Source organism: Corythoichthys intestinalis, chromosome 3 (genome assembly GCF_030265065.1).
Source record: "Corythoichthys intestinalis isolate RoL2023-P3 chromosome 3, ASM3026506v1, whole genome shotgun sequence".
Taxonomy (NCBI): domain Eukaryota; kingdom Metazoa; phylum Chordata; class Actinopteri; order Syngnathiformes; family Syngnathidae; genus Corythoichthys; species Corythoichthys intestinalis.
The window spans coordinates 36,163,941-36,178,035 of record NC_080397.1 but is presented as its reverse complement, the minus strand read 5'-3'; the positions used below and the strand labels follow the sequence as shown (position 1 = coordinate 36,178,035).

General features: G+C 37.8%; 1 protein-coding gene across 2 annotated transcripts in view; it reads right to left on the bottom strand.

Annotated features, from left to right (window-relative positions):
- The window catches only part of arvcfb (ARVCF delta catenin family member b), a 346,624-nt gene that overhangs the window by 211,700 nt on the left and 120,829 nt on the right, over positions 1-14,095 (bottom strand). The window contains exon 3 of one of the 2 annotated variants that reach the window (XM_057831628.1): positions 3,101-3,196. The exons of the other annotated variant lie outside the window; for it this stretch is intronic. The gene's annotated coding sequence lies outside the window, so the exon portion shown is untranslated. The remainder of the gene's footprint in view (positions 1-3,100; positions 3,197-14,095) is intronic. 2 annotated transcript variants of the gene reach the window in all.

The window sequence follows — 14,095 nt, the reverse complement described above, 5'->3', positions numbered from 1 at the left end:
TTTTTAAATAATATTTTGGAAAATAAGTGTCTTCATTCTGAAAATTGAAAAACAACCCTTAAACACTGAACGCGTCGGCGGTGACACATTTACGCATATCATATTTGAAGTCTCGTCACGCCGTAATTACGTCACCCATGCCACTGGTCTCATTTGAAAGTGCGTAAATTGAGGTCCACGCCCATTTTTACTTGAAGTCAATCGACCAAAGAAAAAGAGGACATAATGTCATTTGAGTTTTATAGTTTTTTTGCTATCATATATATACAGTATATATACATTAAAACACTGTGTGGACCATGTGTATATGTCCATATTTCCTTCATTTGTTGTCCTTTGTCAAAACCGAAAGCACCACGAAAAACTACATATCCTAGGAGCCATTGTGAGGTCATGAAGGAAGGATGTAATGTGAACATTTTTAATAAATTGCCGAGCGAGGCACCACCTAAGGAGAGGGAGGCGAGGTAACGAGCGACGGCCGGTTGGATTGAGCGAGCGACTCTGAAACATGCGGAATGAAATTAAAACTAAATTTAGCATAAGCTAATGAATTATTTCATCAAGGAGGATGGGCCAGATTTGTCGTTGAGTGAGAAGTGCCAGAAAGCGCAAACGGCGGAAAAGTGGGCTGTGTGATGTAGCCCTGTGTCCTGTTCAAGGGGAAACTGAGTAGCATGCCTGAAAAATTTGAACAGAACTAGTTTTTTGTCAATATTTTTAATGACTTTTTTTCAATGTTGTATTAATTTTTTATTTCACTATCAATCTTTCCCATTTGTATATAGATGTGTGTGTTTGAGAAGATGAATTGTATGTATACTGTATACTTTTGATAAGGTTATGGGTGCAATACCTAACCTCACAAAGAGATACCCTCCAAACCCTGTTTGTGTTAGATGATATATATTATATTTCGATTAACTATTTTACAGTGTTGGTCAACTGTATGTAATATGTTTTGACCACTGTATGTAGTAAGAACAAAAAAGCCAAAGACTATACCTGCCGTTTCTGTTGAATTATCAAATATAAAACTATTCAGCCTCATTTTTTTCTGTTGAATGTTTAGGCTTTGTTCACACTACCAACAGAAGTGACCCAATTACAATTTTTTTGCCTTTATCCGCATCGAATGAAACACTTTCTTGATGGTCTGAATGGGACGGGTCACGTTGAAGTGGATAATTTCAGATCCGAGCTAGGCCACTATCGCATGTGGTTTTGAATCCGATCTGGGCCAAATTTTTCGGGTTGTGGCTGCGGTCTGAACTCTGAAGTCTCCCAAATTGGAATTCATGCAGCAATTACATCAGCAACAAATTGAGATAGTAAATAACAGGAAGATGGCAGAGACTGAGGTGTGCAGTAGAGGGACAGCAAAGCCAAGGCTATTAACCCTTAGTGGCTGACTTGAGCTTGTCTTTCAGGCTGAAGGCTGCCTTGACCACAGTCGTTAAAAAAAAAAAAAAAGGAAAAAATGAAGTGTGAACATGACAATGTCTGGTTTTCTTTCTGTGTGTGTATATACTGGACTGTCTCAGAAAATTAGAATACACAATATTCTAATTTCCTGAGACAGTCAGGAAATTAGAATATTGTGTATTCTAATTTCCTGAGACAGTCCTGTATATATACACAGGACTGTCTCAAAAAATTAGAATATTGTGTATTCTAATTTCCTGAGACAGTCCAGTATATCAAAGTCAAAAAGAGAATAATCCCTTTAACCCTTAAATACCTGCAACATGAAGCAATTATCAGAGAATCCCAAAATTTGAAAAATAAGGTGTTAATGAAACCTTTTTTTCAAATTTGTGAAAGGAAAAGTCAAAATGAAAATGTGTAACAAGCGCTCTGATATCTATAACCCTTGCTAAATCCTGTTTGGTTTTCTCATGGAACCTGCAGATGCATGTGTTGACTTGCATCCATCATTTTTTTTTTTTTTTTTAAAGAATTGCTAAAATTCTGAATTAGTCTCAAAATCATGAAATTTTAGGTGTATCATGTATCAAATGTGATACATTTGGCAATAAAGGGTTTAGTGGGTGTGCTCGCTTGTGTGAGTAAATGGCAACTAAGCCTAAACTGCTAGCTCTGAAGTCGTCATAATGCTATGTAAATCACCTGCTACACCTCGCGGGGAAACAAAACGAGAATTGCGTAATTTATCAATATTGCTAACATGAAAAAAATAATAAATTCCTCGCATGGCCGGGAAAGGGGGGTGCAAACGTACATGATCTATCCATACACATAAACTTTTAAAATAATGAGAAATCTTTGAGTAAACGATGAGGATCATTTAGGTCTGTTATATGTATCCTCTTTTTCGGAAATCAATATATCATCAGTTGGTCACCCTAGAATAACATAAAGCCAGCATGTGTAGGCTGCCGTCATTTGTTTCCACTTTTTGTGCATGCAGGTCAGTTTGCTCAGCTTTTGGTGGACTGCAAGCTAGTGCGCATGCATAACACTTGAATGGGCTAAATAGAAGAAGGCAGTCTGAATGGTAACAGAAAAAGATCAGATATGACATAAAAATCGATTTGTGTATTAAGTGTGGTCTGAACATAGCGTCTGAGATTGATGTCAATGATCTGCAGAGCCTTGAGACACAATGCCACTCATGAGTTAATGGAAAAACAAAAACATGTTCTTTTTACACTCTAAATCACATTTGAATAATAATTTGGAACACAGTGTAATCAATCAAAGTGCACATAAACTTTTTACACACTGTCAATAGGACATTTAAAGATGAAAAGGAATAAATTTATTCACCCAAATAAAACAATCATAGTCAAGATGGAGAAATGACCCTGTCATTATTTCTGATCATGCACAGAACTGTAATGCATTCTGACATGCAAGCAATGCTGCGGGCACATATCCAACACATGCAGCCTTCCCACAGTCATTCACACACACATTTTGGCTTTAATATCACTCACAGTGTCATAAGCTTGTGATTTGCAGATAACACTTACAAGCTTGAGTGCATATCACTGTCACACACACACATACAGCCTGATATCCATAACAAATGGCAGCATAATATCAAGGTTACAATATGGTCCACAACAATACAGACCTAGTAAGTAGATATGCAGGCTGATATCTGTTAGGCAACAGGCATCCCCAACTCTAGCAAAATACAGTGTGGGGACAACGCTAGAATGAGAAAGAGCTAGAAAGAGGGAAACAAAGGGGAGACAAAAGAAAGATGTTAAATCAGATTAACTGCAACGACAGTACTTTTGAGACATGTCACATACAAAAGCTATAACAAGAACACTCTCCATTTGGCAAAAAGCAACAACATGCTGTGCTCCACATTACATGAGTACACTCTAACAGATTTGTTAGAAAACCTTGAGTTTCCTCTCATTATCTGCATTTTCCATGGCATATTCAGCTACACAAGTGCAAATGAGCTTTGTCAATGTGCACAAACAATGTAATTTTTCATTAAGAATTGGAATGCATGCTTGGTTAAATCTATTCACTCAATTCTGTACTACTTATCATTTTCGAAATGAGAGAAGCTCGTGTACACGGAGAAAATTCACACAAGCACAGGAAGAACCATTCCAATCGCCAACCTCAGGTCTATATAGCAATTTCACTAACCACATGCACCCCATGCTTTCATTTGGTTAGTGAGAATCGTGATTCAGGATGCACTTTAAATGTGATAGACCTAATTTGAGGATATTCAATGCACAGTTTAGTTTATTAATGCAGTTAATGCCACTGCAATATCAATGAGTTCTGTTTTGGGGAAAGAGGTAGCGTGTCTGTGTTTCTATGCATAACAGGATTCATACTTCACTAAAAGTCATGGTAAGCACAAAGTCCATTTCCCTTTAAAGTGCCAAATCCCACTTTGATGTTTGTTGTTCACTTCCTTTATTTTTATATTTTTACTTATCTAGAGCTTCTTTCGTCACTCTTCCTCCAAAACAAATTATGCAGAGGAGTCTCTATTTTACAAGAAAAAAAAAAAAAAAAAAAACACTTCCTATTCAGGTTAATGAAGCATAGGTCGTTTTATATTATTTCTTCTAATTAGAAATGGTTATTTTACAAGTGGAATAAAATACAACAGCTACTGTAAATTGCAAATACTTGAGAAACTGTAGTAATTTGTACCTTGGTAAGGATAATGAGGTCAATGGATCCAGTATGTAACATACTTTAAAGGGTAATATGACAGGCATGACAATTAAGCTTATCATTGAACATCAACAAGTTTGCCTGCTTCACATTCCATTTTTTGTGTGTTTTTTCATTTACCTTAAAGTGCCTATGACATGATTTTTAAAAAGTCCTTAATAACATTATATGTGAATTACAATCATATTTTGAGACGATTCGATTATATACAACAATTTGGCAAAGCGTAGATGACGAGAAATTAGTCTTCTAATCTGCCTTTTAGCCATGTCTAGCATTACACGGCTCTAGTGTCCCCAACAGGAGGATGACGTCGGAAGGATCATGGTTTCATCTGATTAAGAATTCAGTCCATTGAGGGGGAATTATTCAGAATGAGGAAAATGCAACGAAGTGAGCCGCAAAATGTCATTGTTTCAGTCTCTCTGCTCCAATATTTTTACAGGATATTCTTTTATCCAAGTATTTTTCCCCAATTGCGAAATAAATGGTATGGTCATGACAATAACAATCTTGTGCTAAATGGAATATGAAATATTTAAAATGCATTTATTCACTACAACATGGCAAAATTACTCCATAATGGTCAAAACTGTCCACTTCTTGCACCTCCCAAACTATATATTTTATGCCACCGGGGTTTGTCCGGCTTTTGTCATTTCCCTGCCCCGGCTTCGGAGAGCGTAAACAAACCAGGAGGCGTGACAGCTGGCCTACATGCTAACACGAAACGAGTGATATTTCAAAGCCTTTTTCTCTGCATTCGCAGAAAATCACACAAAACTACCCAGATCATTTTACACGGCAGGGTTGTTGATTGTCTTTGCCAATCTGCAACCCGCCCGGCGGCGAACAAGTCGGACTTGTTCCCCTGCTGCGGGCAGGAGAGCCGGGGAAGCAGCTGGACAAACCGGCCGACATCTGAGGAGCGCATAGCTGCCACATGGTCAACATGAATATGCGTAAAATAATGCTTTACTACACGGCGAAGACGTAAACAGTGAGAGAGCGGGGTGTAGTTGGTGTGCAGCTAACATGGCAGAATGTGTCTGAGGAGAAATTTTCTACATGTCCGTTCATGATCAAACATAAGTAAATAGTCCTTTATTTAAAGAAAGTTTGCAGTCTTTACTTTTTAATCGCTGTATTCGCAGCCATTTTTAACACAAAGTTGCAATTTCTGATGGGGTTGAAAATTTGACAGAACACTGGGTACACAAAGAGGGCAATAAGCTGAGTATAGCGCTCTCCTGGCGGGCACGCGAAAGACCGAGGGGGGTGTGCGACAAGGCGCAGGTCGTCGGCCGTGTGGCATTCTCGGTGGACAATCAGCCACAGAATGCAGGCCACCTCCGTATTAAAACGTGTGCCATGATCCCAGTATTTGATATAATACAAAATATGATGTTTGCTCACTTCCTCGTAAATCCAATGTTCACACAGTAGTAGGGCTTGTTTTGACCAATAGCCGCGATGAATAGGAACCTTTTGAAACCAAAAAGGCTCACACGCCTCTCCTTGGTGCAGCAAGAATTTTCTGCAGCACATTTGCTGGCGTGATGCGAAAAATAAACGGATTAATCTGCAAAATCAGCTGAATCCGCAGTCCATCTGCATGCTATAAAGCAATGCTGTATTGTGAGATGCTGACCCGGGTGAAGTCACATTCGCATTCATCCTAAACCCGAGACTGGAGCCGGAAGTTACTCATTTTCATGGCGCGGGATTCAAAAATTGAATACATAAAACGATCGCTTCCACACACATCCAAGCGGTCCATTTCATTCAGGAACATAAAACACCTCGTAAAATATGAAATAAACATGCTTTTTGGTGTCATACGCACTTTAACAACAGAAGATGTTTACTTACGGCAAAGAAAAAAAACAGAAAAACGAAAAAGTGAAGGTCAATACAGTCAGCGCTTTTCTAAACTATACTAACCTTCTTTACATTGAACTCAAAGAAGAGAAATATAACACAGAAAGCATGCATATCATTTGTGCATGGTTTGTTTGTAGAAGAAGCAACATCTAAATCAAAGGAAGGAAGGAATAGATTATTTCCATCACAAAGGCAAACTGGTCTCTTGGCATAAATACATTTAATTAGTATGAAATACAGTGAAGTTGCGGCACGTTTATGTTTTCACTTAAGGATAAATAACATCTATGAACTCACTGAAACACATTCACAGCCACCGTTATATATGGCTTACAAATGATCGAGTATTTACTTAGAAGGAAATTTCAAATTATAACACTTCACACTCTATTCATTGATAAAACGTCTTGATGCGATTCCATCATTGGCTATAAATCGGAAGCAATGAAACCTTCCACTCTCATTGTCATTTTTTGGCCATTAAAGCTTGTTTAATCATTTTGACAGCTCACTGAAAACATTCTGTCGAGTACTCAAACATTCACTTGCATTTTTTCATCTTAAAATTTGCAAAAATGTAATCAATGTATTTATTCATTTATTTATTTGCAGTATTATTTGGAGTGCATTTGTGGTAAAACCTGTCATCGGAATCCATTGGCTTCTGTTTGTGTGCTTTATTTGAAAACATAAGAATAATGGATTGCTGATGGATGGATTATGCAACGTTCTCCAGAAGGAGCCAGTCAGTCACAAAACCCAATGTACTAAAATATGGCGCTAAAAGCCAAGTAGTTATTGGTGTTTAGCAGTGTTGTTTTCGTCAACGATGGCAACAACGAAAATATTTTGTTAATGAACAATTTTCATGATGATGACGTCACGATGATGTGCTTAAAACATAACGAGATGGATGCTAGTTGTCGTCTGACGACACCAGAACAAGATGAAAATTCATAGTTTCTGTCATAAATTCACAATGTGATATTTTCTTATTGTATGTGTAGTTAGCACGCATTTAGCAGTGTTTGGTCTTGTCACTAATGTGACGTGCTGCGTCGCCCCCCCCCCCCCCCCCCCCCCACACACACACACACATATGCTTACTCACCGGCCTGTGCATGTGCCTATTCCAGGGTCTTCTTGTTAAACTTTATGTGTCAGGTGGTGCTTGGTAATGTTTCCTCTATTTTTTCATGTGTCTGAGCAGACACACTAGCTCCCTGAGCACAATGCGAACCACGGTGAGCAACATCAGATGTGTACACGGTGACCACACACCAGTATCACACCTGTTCAAAACCTTGGATCATAGCAAGTTACATGGCCTATTGAAAGTATGAAATTACAGCAGCAATTTCCATTAATTAACTTTAAATATAATTGATTTGGCCCACTTAAAATGAAAAAGACCAAACTCCTTTTTTTTCATTAGATGTGTACTATGTTATATGTGAGAGTCCTGCTTTAACCATATCAAGAGTTCTGCTTTGGCCTGGGTAAGGTCCAGTGGTGGCATGGGTGAGTTAATAAATACAACAAAATGAACAACCAAAATGGGAGTACAGTATATAAACTCATACATTTAAACTGTTCAGTAGATAAAGACACGGAAGCTTCCTATTCTCTGTGTCTGAGCAGCTAGACTTCAAAAACACACCTCTTTAAAACTAGTCAAATTCCCTTGTTTCCAGTGTAAATCTACAAGTAAATAAGTGAAATTATCTGCCATCGCTTCAAGTAAATTTTACTCAGATTTCTTGAAGAAAAATAGCTGGCTGAACCCTCGTGAGGATAAGCGGCTCGGAAAATGAATGAATGAATGAATTAATTAATGAAAATAAGCTTACTTAATCAAGCAATAAATTAGTATATTAAATCTTTAACTCATTCACTCCCAGCTATTTTCAAAGGAGCAAGGCCCTTCGCTCCCGACCGTTTTACTGGATTTTGACTTATTTTGCAAGGCCCAGAGAAAATTATGTTCTATTGCTATATGAACATGGAACCCACCAAAAGAAAGATTAGACTCTCTTCTTTCAGCAAAAAAAAAAAGTTAGTTCATATCTTTTTCCATTCTTTAGAAATCAGCATTAGAAAATAGCTTAGTTTGAGCAATTTTCCAATTTCTGATTAAAAACAAAGAAATTGAGCTTTTTGTAAAAGCATACATTTCAAACATAACTTTGACTTTAACAGCTATTTTTCGCTAATGTGACATCCCAAACATATAATGTTTTCGTTCTACAAAATAACATAAACAACGAGACAAATAGAGCTTTTGATTGCAAAGTAACAATTTATTTACACATAAATAAACTACTGAACTGTCGAACTATTTGCGCACATAACAACGGAGAAGGCTCTCGGCTACTCCCGGTTGAATGAGGTGGCTCTCACTAATCTTATGAGTCCGGATCAAGATCGGTCTCACTTTTTTCATCATCTTCATCATCTTCATCGTTGGTTTCAACCTCGGGCTCAGGAGTAACGCAAGAGCTCCGCAGAACGCGTGTGAAACCTGAGGCTGTTGTGGCCGTCACCGTCTGTCTCATCAAGATAGATTTTTTTAAAAACCTTCTTTAACAATGGTTTCGTTTTCTTTTCAAAACACTCCTCCAGTGTCGTTTGCCTTTTTTTCCAATCGTTCTCCACATTTTTCTCAAATTCTCACGCGTCTTCAGAAGTTTTCTTCACTTCATTTCTTGGCCCGAGATGAGTTCTTACAAAATGTGCTACTGCCCTCCAGTGGCCAGTTTTATTGCTTTAAAATGAGTTTTGAGCATAGTGCATTGCAGTTTAGGTGCAAGAGAACCTAGAGATGCCTCTTGTAAAAAAAACAAAAACAAAAAAAAAAAATGTAAAAGACGTATAAATACGTTTTTGGGACACTGAAACAATTAAAAATAGAACGTATTTATATGTTTTGGGGAGCAAATGAGTTAAAAAGCTTTGTAAGGTCAGAAATTTTCTTCATTCAAGAATAGCTATTGTGCAAAACATTATTTTTAAGCATTTATTTCTTGATTTAGGTGAAAAATGACCAACTTTTAGATGTATGGGCTTAATTAGAACAAATAGTTATATTGACTTAAAGTCAGTAGAATAATCTTACGCATTAATCTGTTAACTAGTCTTTAACACTCAAACCAAAATGGAGAAAAATTATTTGACTAGATTTAAGAAAAAAAATCTGAGTAAGACGTTATAAATTTGCAGTGTATACAGGGCAGGTTTAAAAAAAATCTCACTCAGTTTCACCGCTTGTTCAGCCGTTTGTACATACTCCGACAGCCATTCCATTATACATTGGCTTGATAACTGTAGTATCGCTGCCCGTTCCTTTCGCCATGATGAGGGATTAGCATTTGTGTCTCTTATCTCCGCTGCACTATTGTTAGCTAGCTAACTAGCATGCTGCGTATGGGCAGGGCACATATGCACAACACTGTCAATGCTACAACTGGCTGCGTAGGGCAACTGAAGTGAACTGTATCATATTATTGGCTAGACACCTGTCGCTCCATGAGTTACGTTGCAAAATGGTACAGAAAACAATTTTGTTGGTATAATTAACTAAATTATATCAGATCTAAAATGAGATAGTAGGGGTGTAACGGTACACAAAAATCTCGGTTCGGTACATACCTTGGTTTTGAGGTCACGGTTCGGTTCATTTTCGGTACAGTAAGAAAACAAAAATGCAAAATATAAATGTGCTAGTTGTTTATTACACACATTTGTGCTTTCAACAATAGGAACAGTAGCCTATACAAAGCTAGAATTCTGCTCAAAAAGTAGCGGGTATTTAAAGATAATAATCCAACAACAATTTGCCTTTCAGACCCCGCGTACTGTGCTACAGAGAAAAGCAATCCCAATGACAAAGATTCTAACCTGTATTTTACAAATGAAATGCCTCAATGAATTTTTTTTTCTTATGAACGGTTTTCAAAAGCTTTATTGGTGGATTTTCTCAAGTTAAAGCGCCACACAGAAATTAATAAATTTAATTGTGTAAGCCGGATCTGTATATTATTCTTATTATTTAAATACAGGTGTTTTAGCTCATTTCAATGTATTTTATTTAAATTGGCTATTATTTGTTTTACTATGTGTTTGTATTTTACAAATGTGATGTAGTATTCATTTATATTGTATATTTTATGTTGTATAAGTTCCTATGTGAACATTAGTTCCTACTTGCTTTGTTGTGGTAGGAAGGTTTTGTATTGAATATGGGGCCGTGTTGGTTATTATTATAGCAGAAAAGACAACTGTAAATCAACAAAGACAAGTCAACTGTGCCCCGATCTACCACTCAAGAGATCTGATGGACTCAAAAGTGGGATACGATTGCATATTAGTTTGAAAATCGACCCGATCCACCGTATTTTTACACGAGTGACTTCCGGTCTGCTAGCTAGTAGTATTGACGCAGGAGGGCCGTGTCTCGCGTCAAATAATAAACTCTGCCGTTGTTTTCGCGTGCATCGCGTTGAGCCGCTTCTGGGACTCAACACGCGGCCGCACTGCGACTGGCGTGCATTCGCTGATTAACTTTAACGGCCGCGTTTCACTGCGTTCTCGCGGCGGCCACGTTGTTGCACCGTTGACATCTCTTACTGTCCTACCGTGTTGGTCCTCATTATAGCAGGGAAGACGGAGTGAATATAATCTACACAAAGAAACTGTAACCCGATCGACTCACAGCCTCGAAAACTAACGGTTACATTACGTCAGAAACTCGTTCAGTACGCCCCCGTTCCGAATCGAACGCCAAGTACCGAAACGGTTCAATACGAATACATTTACCGTTACACCCTTATGAGATAGTACATAATACTGTAGTGCTTGAAAAGATTGGCAGCAGAATGTTGCTTCAGTAAATCAGCACAGGAGTCAGACTCACTTTTCTCCACCATGGGAGGGTCGTGTTGCCAATCGAACCCACCAATAGGAGTGTCGCGCTGACATATCACAGCACTGCCGACAATAGGCCTAGTAGTGCTGCCGTATCGAATGTATCAATCGGAGTGTCGCGCTGACACATCACTGCTTAGCTGACAAACAGTAGTCCTATTGACACTACAATAGGTTTCTGTTGAATTTTATTTTGTGCGCTGAGTATGTGCAAGCAGTGCGTGACTGCGCATGCGCGCAGTTTAGAGGGAACATTGCTTGGAAAGGTTTGCTTTCTTATCTTAGCTAGATATGTCATGTTGCTTTAGCCTTTAAAGGTCTGTGCTGAGTGATTATCACACACTAAACTAACTTGTAGTGTTCGCGTTAGCATTGGCATTTAGCGCGGTGACTCGGTGTCTTCTTAAACTCTTGGAAAACATTTTACATACAGCTTGTGGCGTCCAGGTGTATTTAATTAATTGCAAATAATGTGCTGTTTTCCTGCTGAGTGTGTATATTCTCATCATGAAAATGGTGAATGGTAGACTCTGCAGTTATGTGCTCGTCTTTCATGTTCATTCGAAATTTTTGGAAGCCTTTTTATTTATTTATTCATTGACTAAAACTTTTGAAGTTTATAGACGAAAAAAAATTTTTTGTCGACTAAATCTAGACCAAATTTGTCTGAGTTTACTGATTTGACTAAAACTAGACGAAGAGGAACACATTTTGAAACGACTAAAACATGACTAATACCGTATTGGCCCGAATATAAGACTGTTTTTTTGCATCGAAATAAGACTGAAAAAGTGGGACTCGTCGTATATTCGGGGTCTAGACATTATACCCATTCACGCCGCTAGATGGCGCCAGATATCATTTAAGCGAATGCTGAAATTGAGGAGTAATGTTCTGTCATGACAAATCTCAAAATCTCAAAAGTTTAACCAGTTTGCATTATTTTATTGCAATGTTTTTCCTTATTCAGATTTGTTTCAAGACTACAGTTATAGTTAGACCTCACTTTGATGGTTAATGCAGTTATTGCAATTTTGTTGGTTTATCACAATAGATTATTATTATTATGGTCAGTGTTAGGCACGTTACTTTAAAAAAGTAATTAGTTACATTACTCACTACTTCTTCCAAAAAGTAACTGAGTTAGTAACTGAATTACTCTATAGTAAAAGTAACTAGTTACCAGGGAAAGTCACTATTTCCGTTACTTTAAAAAGAACTTGTTGTATGTCAAAGAATTTGAAATTTTCTGAGCAGTATTCGAGTCAGTGGAATAGAGAAGAACAGACAGGTAGTTAACTTGTTAGGTGCTTCAGCAGATTTGAATTGCTTACCACAGATGTCGACAAAAACTTTGCCCCGGGACATAAATAACACATTACATGCAGGTTCTTTCCTTTAATTTCGACAAACTTGAAATAGTGTCTATATCTCCCCCTCTTAAAGGACAATTTTTCTTCTGAATGCTCTGCCATCCCGACCCTGTGCATCTGTTTTGCGTGTGTGTTTGCCGCACGCGCTGTTCCAGTTTGCTTGTGAAATCACTGGCTCTGATTAGCTTACAACAACACATGACTCTAACCCTCAGCCAATCACAATCACTTCCATCGCATCTCTCGAGGGGCTGCATTTAGGTAGGCTCGTTTCCCGACAATTCACGTCACCTTCAAAGCGTCTGCCGTCCTCAAGATGGAAGCAGAATTATTGCTGGCTGACAGTGGGAGATGGGAACGAGGCTAGCATCAGGTGTAGCAAACACAGAAACGTTACCAAACTTTGGAAACCGTTGTCTAATTGAATGAGCAGGGACAAACAGCTTGGAGTCAGAAGTACGTGCGCTATTCTCGAACCTGAACGCACCCCAAGTCTTGGATGACAAATCAACAGAGCAGAGAGTCAACTTGACACGGCTGGTAGTTTCTTCAATTTATTCAGAATAAGTAACGTACCGCTTTTGACCGTCAGTAACGATAACGGCGTTGTAACGGCGGAAAAAGTAATTAGTTAGATTACCCCGTTACTGAAAAAATAACGCAACGGCGTTACTCCCAACACTGATTATGGTTTATTTACATTTTAAAAACCAGAAGCCATTCATTTACGAATGTGACTGCACTTTAGTTTACATATTTAAATGTTCAGATATTAAGATTTGAATGAGGCAAAATAACATGCTTTTCTCTCAAGTATATTGTTATAATCATTTGTTTCAGATGTACTGTAATTATTTTCTGTATAAAAATTAATTTGGTTTTTAAAAAGTCTTTTTTCAAACTTAAGTCTTGAAAAAGAGGGGGCCGTCTTATAATCAGGGCCGTCTTATATCCGGGCCAATACGGTAAGTATTTTCTTCCAAAATACTAAGACTAAGACAAAAATTAAAATGGCTGCCAAAAACAACACTGGTGTCTAGTAAGTACAGTTTGACTGTACTTGATTTTACAGGGTACCATCAATAACTTGCACACCCTCACCACAACAATTTGTGTCAGGACTTGGTTTCATCATGAATCACACATCACCACTCTTATGGTGGTCTCCAAACATGTGGAGAGTAGAAGCTGAACAAATCGAGTGTTATGCTCAATACCATAAGTTCTACATACTACTAAAAAATAATACTGTTAATATAAAACAGACATTATTTCATGGGTGCTTCATAAATCTCAAATGCTTTTTCATTAACAATTGAAACCTCCGTATTCTCACAAAGACAACGCAGGCTTTAGAAATAATGTTGATGCAATATTTTGTAACAGGTTTCAAAAGGTGCTATTGCTGATCAAATCCGATGGCCATGCAGTGATAGCATAATATTACTCTTTGAAGACGTCTGCTTTTCACCTTAACGGTGTACGTGTATTCCTTCCACAGTACAAAGTGGTGCACAGGCACACCTTTAAAATATTTTACTTTACTAGCTACAAATCTGACTTGATTCTCAGTAGTTTGACAGTTGGAGCATATTGTAAAGGTTTATCTTACTCTATAAATAAGTTTGCCTGTTTCATTGTTTGTTTTGTTTTTTAAATGAAACAAACATATTTACCGCATTGTAATTGTGTAAATTATTCCAGTGAAACAGTTTCTTGGAGGGGATAAA